The 12,911-nt window shown below is 43.1% G+C and overlaps 1 protein-coding gene across 26 annotated transcripts in view; it reads left to right on the top strand.

Moving 5' to 3' along the window:
- KLHL32 (kelch like family member 32) overlaps nt 1–12,911 on the top strand; it is a 216,073-nt gene that overhangs the window by 13,057 nt on the left and 190,105 nt on the right. For 2 of the 26 annotated variants that reach the window (XM_086317631.1, XM_086317629.1), the window contains exon 1: nt 5,753–5,852. The exons of the other annotated variants lie outside the window; for them this stretch is intronic. The gene's annotated coding sequence lies outside the window, so the exon portion shown is untranslated. Of the gene's footprint in view, nt 1–5,752; nt 5,853–12,911 lie in introns of those variants that run through there. 26 annotated transcript variants of the gene reach the window in all.

Here is a 12,911-nt window from a genome sequence, read left to right as displayed (position 1 = left end):
ATTTATTAATGATAATAATCACACGGAGAAGTCCGGTGGCCAAATGTGTAGAATAAATCGAGGGAACCAAATACACACACAGAAATTTAGAGGTGCAAGAAAGAAAAATTTGTGTTTTACATCGTGAAATGAAAGTAGGTGTTATTTAAACCCGCAGCGAGGACTTTAATGTTTTCTACTTTCATCTCCTTATGGTGGCTTTCTTCTGGTGGTTTGGTGGTTTAGTTGCTAAGTTGTGTCTGACTTTTGTGACCCCATAGACTGGAGCCTGTTAGGCTCCTCTGTCTATGGGATTCTCCAGGCAAGAATACTGGAGTGGGTTGCCATTCCCTTCTCCAGGGGATCTTCCCGACCCGTGGATCGGACCCTGGTCTCCTGCATTACAGGAAGAGTCTTTATCATCTGGGCCACTAGGGAAGCTTTCTTGTAAGGAGAAATAACTACAGGAGAGACTGACCTTGATTTTCAGCACTTCTTTGTGATGCTTCATGGATTTTGCTCTAAAGTTGATATTTTTATAGGAGTTAAAGCTCATTAATATATCTCAGAATTCATTGATAGGGCCTTTTCTCAGCTCAACAGCTCTATTAAGAATCACTGAGGGATGAGTGACTCTCATTGGTGTCACTGCTCTTTTTTGTTGGTTGACTTCGACCAACAGCAGGACCTTTCCAGGCAGGGTAAGTCTGATGTGATTAGAAGTATAATTAAGGAGTTATAAGAAAATAAGCTGTTCAACAGTCCTAAGGATAAAAAGAAGGCCAAGAATCAGGATTTTAAATAGACATTTCTAAATTTTGCGTGGCCAATTCATTCTCTAGAATACCCCAACTGATGAATATGTTGGAAGGAAACCCTGTAATGAAATTGACCTTTAAGAGAAAGTTACAAAAATTATGTGTTTTGCCTTTGGCATATATAATATATTTTAGTAGCAAACTTCCCAGTACATGCTTTTTTGTTTTTTTTCCTCCAAACCTGCCTCCTCCAGAGCTTCCCCATCTTTACTCAGGCGCAGAGCCTTGTGGAGTCAGCCTTACTTCTTTCTCGAACAACTCACATCTAGGCAGTCAGGAGATTCTATTGGTTTTACCTTCAAAATGCACCCAAAATCTGACGGTTTCTCACCATATTCCTGCTCCTACCATTGCCCCAGTCAGCACCAGCTGATGCTTAAACTACTGTAACAGATTCTCAGGGGGTCTCCTTTGCCTCTTGTAGTAGTGTTAGTTGCTCAATCGTGTCCAACTCTTTGCGACCCCATGGACTGTAGCCCACCAGGCTCCTCCTCCAGACATCTTTCCCACCCAGGGATCAAACCCCCATATCTGTGTGTGCTGCATTGGCAGGCTAGGTCTTTATCACTAGTGCCACCTGGGAAACCCTTGCCTCTTATAGACTGTTTCCAATACCACAGCCAGGGTGATCCTTCTAAAACCAGAGTTAGATCACCTTCCTCTTTTGCTCAAACCTCCAATAGATTTCATCCCAGGAAGCAACACAGTCCACACCATCTTTCCCCTCCTGTCCCCTCTCTTCATCTTCTACTGTTTCCTGCCCACTTCTGCCCTGGTCTCGCTGGCCTCCTTTTCTTCTTTAGAACCTGCACACACCGTCCCAGGTTTCCTGTGCCTGGACTGCTCCTCTTCCTGCTTGTCCCCAGACACCCTCCCTTACCTCCTTCAGGTCTTGGCTCAAATGTCACCTTCTCACTGAGGCCCACTGCCATCACCTACTGAAAATATAAACTATCCTCACCCCCCTCTTCATTCTCAGTTCTCCTTACCCTGTATTACTGTCCCCTTTCCACAGCTCTCATCACTTTAAAGACCAGATTTATGGAGGGTTAATTTACAGATTGTAAGTGTACAGTTCAATAGTTTTTAGTCAATGTGTATAGAATTGTGCAGCTGTCACCTCAGCCCACTTCTAGAACATTTCTATCAACGCCCAAAGCTGCCTTGTGCCCCTTCAGAGTTATTTCCACTCCCCCTCCACCCTAGGTAACCTCTAATCTCTATCAATAAATGTAGCTTTCTGGACATTTGAATCTCCAGCTTCTCTGACTTGGTATCACCAGTGCTCAGAAAGTATGGGTTAGAGGAGGTGGATGTTTATGTAAAATTCAATTATTACCCTATTCAAGTGTGTCTGATCTTATCTGTGGCTAACTAGGCTGTCATCTCGGTATGCAGTCCCCAAGCCTCTCAGTTTCTCCTTCCCGCTGGCTCCTGTGCCCTCCTCTCCCCTCTGTTCTTCGGGCCACTTTTCTGATTCAGGTCCTCAGCACTATAGCTTCATACTGGTCTCTGCGCTGCTTTCTTTTTTCTTCCATCCCTTCCTGTGGACTCTGTCAGATCGATATCTTTGGAAACTTGGCTTTCTTTATCTCATTCTTTTTTCTAAAAACCTCCTGCGACTCTCTAAGACGTGTGGCTAGATTAGTCTCAAAAGGCATTTCCCCACCTGCCTTCTAATTCTTCCCAGTGTGAACCATATCCCTTTCTGAGATTTTGTAAGTAAACAGGCTTTCAGGAGGTACTGATTTCTCTTCAACCTCTAATTGTCTGATTCCTAAGCCTCGTTGTCGAGTAACATGTGATTTAATAAAAACAACAACAAAAATCTTTAAAGCTTCTGGGAATTGGCTATTTAAAGGAATCCAGTAATTTCTCTCTATTATAGTTCCTTACGTTGAGTATTCTCAAAACAACTCTTCCGGACTTGCTTTATGTGCACTTAAAAAAAAAAAAATTAATCAGGGGTTTCTCTGGCCACTAGTGTGGTGAAGAGAAATTACAGGATTAATTCCATAGTGGAAACAAAACAATGCGTGTTTGGCTGAGGCCCTCCAGCATCAGGAACAGTCCTTGGCTCTGTTTCTCTGTTCTGTGTTCATTGTTGTTCCCTGCTGGAGGGTACTGGGTGGGACTGGGGTCCACAGTGGAGACTTTTTCTTCTGGGATCCAGCCTTCTCAAGTACACCCCAGCTTCTCCGTGCTCTTACTGATTTCAGCTGTTCTGGCCCTTTGTGATGACTGGTGATATTAAAACTGTCTTTGGACTACAGTGTCCCCAGCCACTTCCCTCATCCACAGCAAGGGGGGCTCTGGCTGCTTGTAGCTGCCTTTCGTATTTTGTCTATCAGCAGCGGTGAGGTGGTGCATCCACAGGATGGCTTTAGAGGCGGACAGCTCGTACGTGGAAACCTGGTTCATTCTTTTACCAGTTGTTTGGTCTTGGGAAAGTTATTTATCTCTTTGAACCTGAGTATCCTCATTTCTGCTCTGGAGACAGTTATCCCTACTCTGCGGTATAATTATGTGGATCAGATGCAATAATGTATATATGTTATCCTTGTTCAGCAAGGAAGTAAGCACTCAGTAAATTTATTTTCGCTCAGTAGATCTACTTCTATGATTATTCTTAAGCAGAGGCAGGAGGGCCTGGGAGCTAAGGTTGCTCCCCTGTTATTGGAGAGAGCAGTCTTTCTTCCTATTATCACCTCTCCCTGGGTGTGGGGGTAATGAGAATGTCAGCAATTGTGTTTTGACTATCACCTCTGTTTTCCAGTATTCGGGGTCTAAAGCTGTGATTCATGGGCCACACCTGGTTGTGCTTGTATGACCCTAGTACTCTCAGGATGAAAAGTATAGAAGATCCCGTGTTGTTGTCACTTATTAAATATGCTGCCACTGATGTTTTTGCTTATGAAAGCTTCGCCAGTTTTCTCATTAATATTATTCTGTTCCGTCAAGAATGCTCATTCGGCACATAGTTATGGGGCATCTGTTCGATGTCAGGCTCTGTGCCAAGTTCTGCTGATTCAGTGGTGAGGAAAACAGATCATAGCTTCATCGTCTTGGAGCTGACACTCTGGTGGAATTGAGGGGCATTCCTCAGACGATTTCACAAATAAGGGTAAAATCACAATAGAAATAAATGCTGAGGCTCGTGGTGTTGGGAAAAGTGTAAAAAAACTTCTGACCTGCTCTGAAGTGGTGGTGAGGAGGCTTTCCCTGAGAAGGTGGGGTTGGGGGTCTGAAGGATGTGACGAGATAGTGAAGTGAAAGCCAGAGGGTGGAGAATGCTTAAGATAAAGAGAAAAATTTATGTGCAGAGGCCCAGGGCAGTGTTAAGGGGGAAAGCAGTGATAGTGGAGTGCAGTGGGATGCTGCGAGCCAGGGAGAGGGAGCAGGGAGGTGCTGCTCGAGGGTGGGGAGTGCAGGACCCACCGCACCTGGGTCTTTAGTCTAAAAACGGTGGAAGCCACTGAGGAGGGGTTTTAGTCAAGGAGTGACAGCACCTGGAAGGCTAACAGTGGCTTCTGACTGGAGGAGAGCATGTATCACTATAGGAAGGTGTTACTGTCTGTTGCTCTGGTTCAGGTCAGAGAGGATTGTAGTAGCTTGTGAAAGGAGGTGGTGAGGAAGAGAGAAGGCCATTTAAGGGCTGTGGAAAGGTAGACTTTTCAGGTCTTGGTGCTGGATCGGATATTGAGAATGAGAACCCTGCTGAGTCCTGGGTCTCTGGAGGTGGTGCTATTCCATAGAGCTGTGTGGGTGGAGGCACCATTTGCATGGTGGTGAAACTAATCCATACAGCTGGATGGTGGTGCAGTTGGGTGTATGTTGGTAAAACTCATCAAGAAAGGGGTTCTAGAAGAGGTAGGGGGCGGGTGGGATGGGTGAAGGAAATTACGTGTGCTTTTGGCATTATTAAATTTGAGCTGTCTTAATGTATTCAACTGAAGATGTCAAATAGGAGGTTATTGTATGTTTGGTTATCATAGAAAACTCTGATACAGTTTTTAATCGGCGTTGGAATTGCCTAGAGGTAAAGTAGACCATTGAACTCTGAACCTCATAGAACTGCAGCACGTAATGATTAGGTAGAGAGGGTGGAGCAAGAAAAATGTGTAACTAGAGAGGAAGAGGGAAAACCAGAAGAGGATGGAATCACAGAAGCCAAGGAAGTAGCAAGATTCAAAAGGAGAAAGCATTTATCTGCTTTGAATACTACCAATATCCAGTAAGTCAAGGACTGAAAATGATATTTGGATTTAATGACAGTCCAGCTAAGGTACTGAGGTGGCTTGGAGACCAGAGGCACCTGGCAGCCCAGGTCACGATGCCACCGTGTAAATCCTGGAACCACAGCGTAACTCTGAGCAGCCCCAAGAAGGCAGAGCTTCCCAGTGGGTAGAACGGAAATTGAGTTGTGGGAAACAGAGGGTTAAGCTCTTAATTTTCTCCCACACCAGAGTTTGCAGCAAGGCTCATACCTACTCTTGAGACAGTGTCTACTTATTCATTCAGCAGACTTTGTTAGGTTCTCTCAGGAAAGCTGGGTAAGAGGTGGTCTGTGTCCGGAACACACTCACAGAACAGCGGAGAGGAAAGATGCACCCACAGAACATGTGTAACTGTCATCTAGGCCTAATGTACGCATCCCTAACACAGGCACAAACTGTAGGAATTCAGAGAATGGAAGGCTTAGTAGAAGATCTGGAATGCACAGTCAAAAATAGAAACATGAAATGTACAACCAAAAGCAGCACAGGGCCAGAAGCCTCCTGGAAATCTGCGATAATTAACACCTCAGGATTTACTTTAGAGTGTCACTGGTAGCTCATTAGAGTTTCTCAGGTGTTGCTTTTTCCTTTGTACTTTTACAAACAAATTTTCACAGGTTTGCTTACCAGGTTGAAATTTCAAAAAATAAATTTTTCTGAAAACTCTTTTATTTTAAAGGTGCAGCTTTTATGATTCATATGTTCCAATAGCAAACTAAATTTAACTGAAGTACCCGAAAAGTCAACACTGCTTTTGGTAGAAAATATAGTGAAAAAGGTATGTCTTTCTTCTTTCAACCTGATTGACTCTTAGTTTTTTTAATATTTTGAGAAACGTCCCTACTGAATAAGTGGAAGTGGTCAAATGCGGATTTTGATATTTGACTTAAGAAATATGATTCTTCCTTTTTTTGGAAGTCTGTGTGTATCTCCACTAAGAATTAACTGTACTTGATCTCATTGCTTAAATGTTTCCTGAAGGACTTAAGACACATGTTATGTGAAATTTTAGCTCTGAGAAACTGGTTTTATAATGCAAAAGAGGTTTGATGTGAGGGGGTAATCGTAAAACAATTCAGGATAAGACTGCTGTTGGAGCTGCCTTCACATAATCCACGAAAGCACCTTTATTAGCACCTCCCTGAAAGTGAGCCTGGAAAAGCGCCTTCTCAGTTTTCCCTTCTGGGTTCCCTGCTGTGCAGGGATCACCTGGGATGGTGCCTACCAGCCACTGTTCTTCTGTGTTTTACCCTTCACTTTTCCCACCTGCACTTCCCCCACCCACAAGGAAAATAGGCAAACACTTTCTGCTACTGAATTCTCAGTCTTCCTGTGTTGTGTGTGGGTGGGATGAGGGTCGGATGGGGAAAGTGGTTGTCACATACCTTTTTGAGAATTTTATAAATTCCTCTTTCCTGTACAAAATGCATGCATGCTTGCAGCTTCAGAAAAAGAGTGGCACAGAACAGCAGGGGCTGTCGCGTTCTCAAAGTCTGTTCATGTATCGCAGGTTGGAACCTTCTGCTGTGACCATCCTGGGCACCAGGATCTGAAGGTGCTTTCTCAGACACGTCTTTCATTGTAGTAGTCTCTTGCTTTAGGGGCTTCCCAGGTGGCGCTAGTGGTAAAGAACCCGCCTGCCAATGCCTGAGACAGAAGAGATACAGGTTTGATCCCTGGGTCAGGAAGATCCCTGGGTCTGGAGGAGGGCATGGCAGCCCATTCCAGTATTCTTGCCTGGAGAATCTCCATGGACAGAGGAGGCTGGTGGGCTAGTCCACAGGGTCTCAGAGAGTTGGACACAACTGAAGCCACTTAGCATGCACTTGTTTTAGAGCCAGTGATGACTCCACAGTTGCTGCTCTTAAGTTCTGGCACTGTGCCATTTGCAGCCCAAGGTCAACTGACCCTGCTTATCCCGGTCATCACACCCTGGCACTACTCCCAGCACTGTGGCTGTCCCCCCTTGCTGTCTTTCTTGTGCGTGCCCTCCTGCATATGTTTGATCCTGAACATGTGTGCCTGACCCCTGGCTCAACGTGGTTGTACCTCCCTCTCATTCTAAGATCTGTGCACCAAGGTTTAGTGCCATGCTTATTTCCTTCATGAAAACCCCACTCCTGACTAGCTCTACCAGAGGGTATTTTTCCTTATTTTAGTTCTCATCTACTTGCCACTCAGTTTTCTACATAGCTATGTGGTGAAGCCACATAGCTTGTTGTTCTCTGGTCATTTTGAGTGTTTCCTTAATTAGAAAGTGTATCAATGACAGGAGCAAAGTCCCACAGTGTCAGAGCAGGAAAGGACATTAGTGGTGAAATGCTTCATCTTTTATTCCCCTAGCAAAAAAGTGGCAGTAACTTATAGCTGTGATGAGTGTGTGTATGTATGTATGTGTGGATATGTTAAGACTATCCTTTTAGGGTCATATGAGAATCTCAAGGAGGGGGAGAGAGAGGAAAACGCATAGATTGAAAAAGCCTTTCCACAGGTGATTCTGATGACCCTCCCTCAGTCTCTACCACCATCAGTAATCCTCTACTGTCCCCCATCTGTGAGAATCACTTCTTAATGCAGACTGGCTTCTGAGCTAGCCTGGGAAATAAGTAGGCAACCTGTTTCACCTCTTCCTTGTCCATGTGCCTTGCTTAAAAATTAAATGAGCACTCAGTGCCAGCAATTTAGAGGGAAAAGAGACAGGAAGAACAGAGAAATGACAGGAAGAACAGAGATATGAGTTCTCTGTGGATTGTCTGTGCTCCTGTCCACCCACCAACACACACATCTACATACCTTTACACACATTTGAACACACTTGTGCATCCCTTACCCATGCACACACATTCTCATTCTCCTATTTTTTTTTGTAAAATTATATTTGATTTATAGTAGATGCAGATGTCCATATTCTAGGGGTTAGAAGGACTTGCAGGAGAGCTCCTGAAGCACTGGGTCTCTTGGTGGTGTTCTCACAGGATCCATGCGGTGGTACGGTCTTCTATGGCTGGACCTCTGTGTCCATGGGATCTACATGCACAGAGGACTGACCAAGGGACTTGAGCACCTGTGGATTTTGGTGTCTGCAGTGGCTGCTGGAACATAGCCCTGGTGGATATTGAGGGGCACAGCTTTACCTGTTTTTGCTGAGCCTCACATTGGATAATTTCACATAGGCCACAGAGAACTCTCCAGACTGATTTGAGTTGGATCACACTACTGTCCACATGAGAAGGCAGAAGCACGGAGAAGCAAACTGGCTTATCCAAGGGAGACAGAGCTGGGGCCAGGACACAGGTCTCCCAGACTTTTCATTCATTGGCCGGTCTTCTTCGGTTTCATAGTCCCTTTGGTGTCTCACACAGGACACATTTTGTAAGCCTTCCCTTCTTTTTAAGGACTTTGAGCTCCTGCTGTTATTTCATTGCCATATGCACAGACACTCACCCCAGCCATCTGGGGAAGGGAAAAGTCATATCTGGCAGGGGAATGAGTATGCAGATGAATTCTTTTTATAATTACCCAGAACAAGGTTGTTGAAGGTATGAGTTATTTAGCCAGCTTCTTCAGATTTAGATTCAAAAGCTATTCTCATGTTCAGAAAATATTTTGTACAGAACCCTCGGGACATTCATTCTTTGTCAATCTGTGATCTCACTTTTCAGCATGTCTCTCTGGCTTTGGTAGCTCACGGAAAGCTCATACACCACCAGCATTAACTTGACCCCCGGCTGAATTCTTTGCCTGTCAGCTCCTGTCCTCCGGGCTGTTTCTCATGGTAATATCAAAGATGGGAGCAGCTGGAATCAGATGCCTGTGATTATGAAGACAGTAATTACTGATCATGCCGACACCAGCAATCGTAACTAGTGCTTGAATAATTGAAAATGTTACCTACGAGGCAAGCAGTGATTCAAGGTGTCAGAAAAAAAGGCGTTATATAGAGTAGCCTAGGCAGTAATAGAAGGGCTTCCCTGGTGGCTCAGTGGTAAAGAATCCGCCTGAAATGCAGGAGATGAGGGTTCACCGCTGGGTCAGGAAGATCCCCTGGAGAAGAAAATAGTAGCCCCATCCAGTATTCTTGCCTGGGGAATCCCATGGACAGAGGAGCCTGGCGGGCTGCAGTCCATGGGGTCACAGAAGAGTCGGACACGACTTAGCGACTAAAACGTGGCAGCGACAGGCAATAATATAATGTTTTCATTCTTGTTTTTTTCAGATAGTCTGGCTAAAATTGCTCTGTGGAGGTAATGAACTTTGAGTTTAACCAGTTGTCTTTTTTAACTTCTTTACAAAATAGAGTTATAGGATCTGGAGGAATGCTGTTTAGGGCGAACAAGTCAGTTTTCTTCTCTTTGTCGGGTTGTTGTGAGACAGATAAATGCCCCATGTGCTGCAGAATGAGTACAGCTGCTAGAGTGAGTTTGATGAGGTTGTTTGCTTACATTGTACTTCCATGTGTAGAAAGTATGTGCAGACTCATCGTTTCACTTAATGTCAGTGAAAGTATTTGTGGAAGAAGTTGTTTTACCCTGTCTTAGGGAGAAGTAAGTGTTGGCTAAGAAAGGCTAATTGATTTGCCCAAGTTACACAGATAATACATTGTGAGGTTAAGTTAGAAGGTAAGATTTGTTCATGATTGTGTAACACTTTCCAAATTTGTCAGGTGGCAGAAAATTCTGTAATATATATTTGCTATTTTTAGAATTTAGGGGAAAATATAAGAGATACTGTCTTCTTTGGAGGAATATTTTGGATCTAATATTTTATCAGAAGAATAGTCACAGGAAGGAAAAAAATGCTTTTAATAGACTTGTAAAATTTTCTTCACTGGAAGATTGATCGTTTTTACTCTTACATTTATAACTCTGAGTGAATGAGTGAGTCGCTCAGTTGTGTCTGACTCTGTGTCACTCTTGTGTCTGTGTCCCCATGGACACAGACCACCAGGCTTCTCCACCCATGGGATTCTCCAGGAGAGAATACTGGAGTGGGTTGCCCTTCCATTCTCCGGGGATCTTCGACCCACGGATTGAACCCAAGTCTTCTGCATTGCCGGCAGATTCTTTACTGTCTGAGCCATCAGGGAAAACTATAACTCTAAGAATATAACTCTATTTTGATAACTCTTTTCACATATAGGATATGACTACTCTATATTGGATGTTCCCATATTTTTGTATTGAATTTGTTAATCTCTTATTATGACCTACCCTCAAATATTGTAGTTTTAATTTGGAAAGCATTTCTTTGAGAAATTTGATGTAGCTTCCCATATTTCATTTTTATTTGTTGTTTTTGATCCTTACCCCCTTATCTCAGCACATTGCTATGCCAGCTCTTCATGCTGGTGTAGACGGTGCATAGCAGGGCCAACTCTTAACACTTTTCAGTGCTCACCGGAGGCCATCTAACCCATAACTTTGCTTTTTCTCCCAGAGAGCTAGAAGCCCACATCCAACTCCTGTAGATCTGAAATCCCAGGATGTACCCTAAGATTGAAGCATGTCAGGAGAACCTTTTGGGGCAAGCTCTTCTGGATGTCACAGACCTTATGGAGAGAATCAAAACTTACAAGCTTAGTTCCAGCCCAGGGGGCCAGTGTCAGAGCAAAAGCTTGAATCCAAGTGCAACATAGTGTCTACCAGCAGATTGTCCTCTGGCCCAAGTCCATGTGGACCCAAGTCCAAGTTCTAGAGAGGGAGGGATTCTTTACAATGAGCAAGAAAGATAATGCATTGGTTGAAATCTCTAAGGGATCCTGAATACATGGTAGCATTGGAGTGGTGGACTGTGCTGGCACTTAGAATTGTGGTCATTTTAGGAAAGGGTACTTTTGGGCAGTGAGTACTTCAGATGAGTGTCTTTGTAGCATCTCAGGACTGTCATGAGCTTTACTGCCACTGTCAGTGGCTTTAGCAGGAGCCTGTGCCCTCTGGGGTATGCATCCATAGATTCAGCAGTGGGCGTTGTTACACAGTAGACAAGAGAGAAAGGAGGGGCTGAGAGGATGGTTATATTTTTTGAGAGTCCATGAGATACTTCCTGAAACTGACAACCTGTCTTCCCTTTGCAGTTGGAGTTCCCAAAGTTACAGGTGTGGGTGCAAGACCAGAAAGGAAATATAACAGTTTCTGGAATCCTAGTGTTTACTGAAGTGCCTGAGAAATAAAGGGCGTATAAGAATGATAAGATGTGATTTAGTTTGTTTTATGAAAAAGTATTCACTGTACTGAAGAAATATCAACAGAATTAACGTTTGAAACATTTAAAATGTGAGTCGAGGACAAAAAAATCTATTTTGCAAAATTGATGTGTATCATTCTAACCAACATAACCATTCAAAATTATTATAGTATTTTCAGTTTCTACTGAAAGTTATTTTTTTACATAAAACCTTCACCCAGATCCCATTTAGCTTGCTTGATTTTTTCATATCACTTATCACTCTCTGGAACACCCTGTAATTTACTTATTTGCCATGGTTATGGTTTATCTTCTCATGTATAAGTTAAGCTCCATGGGGAATGCATTTTGTCTGTTCTGCTTGCTGATGTAAAATTAAATGCCTGAAACATGGAAGCACTCAGCAAATACTTATTATTAAGTCAAGAATCTATAAACTTGTAATTATATATGTTTTGTGAAGAAGAGACAGTGAAGAATAGGGACATGGAGAACTCTTTTATGAGGTAGATCGTTAGACAGATTACCTATGGATGAGGGTGTAGTTGTGGCAGGCTACTTTCAAATTTGTGGTTTTTAGCTTATGCTTTTGCTCTTCCTAAGCCCCCAGCTCAGCAGCAGATGCCAGCCCTGCTCTTACAGTCCTGGAGGAAGATCATAATGCGATCACCACTCTTACTTTTATTTCCTTTCCTATTCATCCAGATACTTTGTTTCATACCTTAGTTATTCAAAAGAATAAAATTTAACTTGATGCAAATTGGCTGGCTAAGGAAAAAGAAAGGGGATGGCCATTAAATGAACCAAGAGCAATTACAGGACGATACATACCTTTAGGTTCCAGATACTAAGAGAGGGGGATATGTTTCATTCTAAATGTTCTTGGTAATTTTTGTAAAAGTGAGCTTTGATTAAGTTACTTGATTTAAAGCATTTGTGAGTAAAACAAAACCCCTTGTTCAGAAACCTCAGTGTCTGAACATCAGTCCTGGAGAAAGCCAGTATAAAGAAAGCCCTCTCCAGATTCTCATTGAAAAGGATGCCATATAATGAATGTCCTGAGCGGTGTCTTCCAGGGATCTTTCCAGGGTTATCAAAGCACCTTCTCTAGGCTTTTATTCACCTTATGCTTTAGTATGTAGAATGGCAATAATTTGAAGGTACAGATGAGGAGGTATGATAGGGTTGAAGTCTGTAGCCGTTTTTCCTCTGGCATTATTTAATGACGACAGCTAGAACTTTTGTTGATTTTTATGTTCTTAGCATTGTTCTTAATATTTATACTGACTTCTTAAACCTCTATAACTATGCTGTGAGGTAGGTAGTGTTATTAACATCATTTTATAGAAAGAGGAAACAGACACAGAAGGGTTACATCCTTGTCCAAGGTCCTATTGCTAGTGGGCTGGAAGTTGAAACCAGACAGTTTCATGATAATATTTGCAGCGTTATCCTTGTGCTAAATGCCTTTCTGAAGCAGAAGACCAGATTTTAGAGGGTCCACAAGAGAAATGGTTATGCTGAATATTTTCCAGAAAATTATCTCTGATACCTGGCATCTTGGAAATTATTGAACATTTATGAAAGAAATTTTTGCTTACTGGAAATCCCTGGAGTCCAGCTATTCTGCATTGCTCATTCAGATGGCAACACA

Source organism: Bos grunniens, chromosome 9 (assembly GCF_055505025.1).
Source record: "Bos grunniens cultivar Pamir isolate PY7600 chromosome 9, Bosgru_T2T1.0, whole genome shotgun sequence".
Taxonomy (NCBI): Eukaryota; Metazoa; Chordata; class Mammalia; order Artiodactyla; family Bovidae; genus Bos; species Bos grunniens.
Note: the sequence above shows the minus strand (reverse complement) of the source record. Positions and strands in the feature narration are given on the sequence as shown.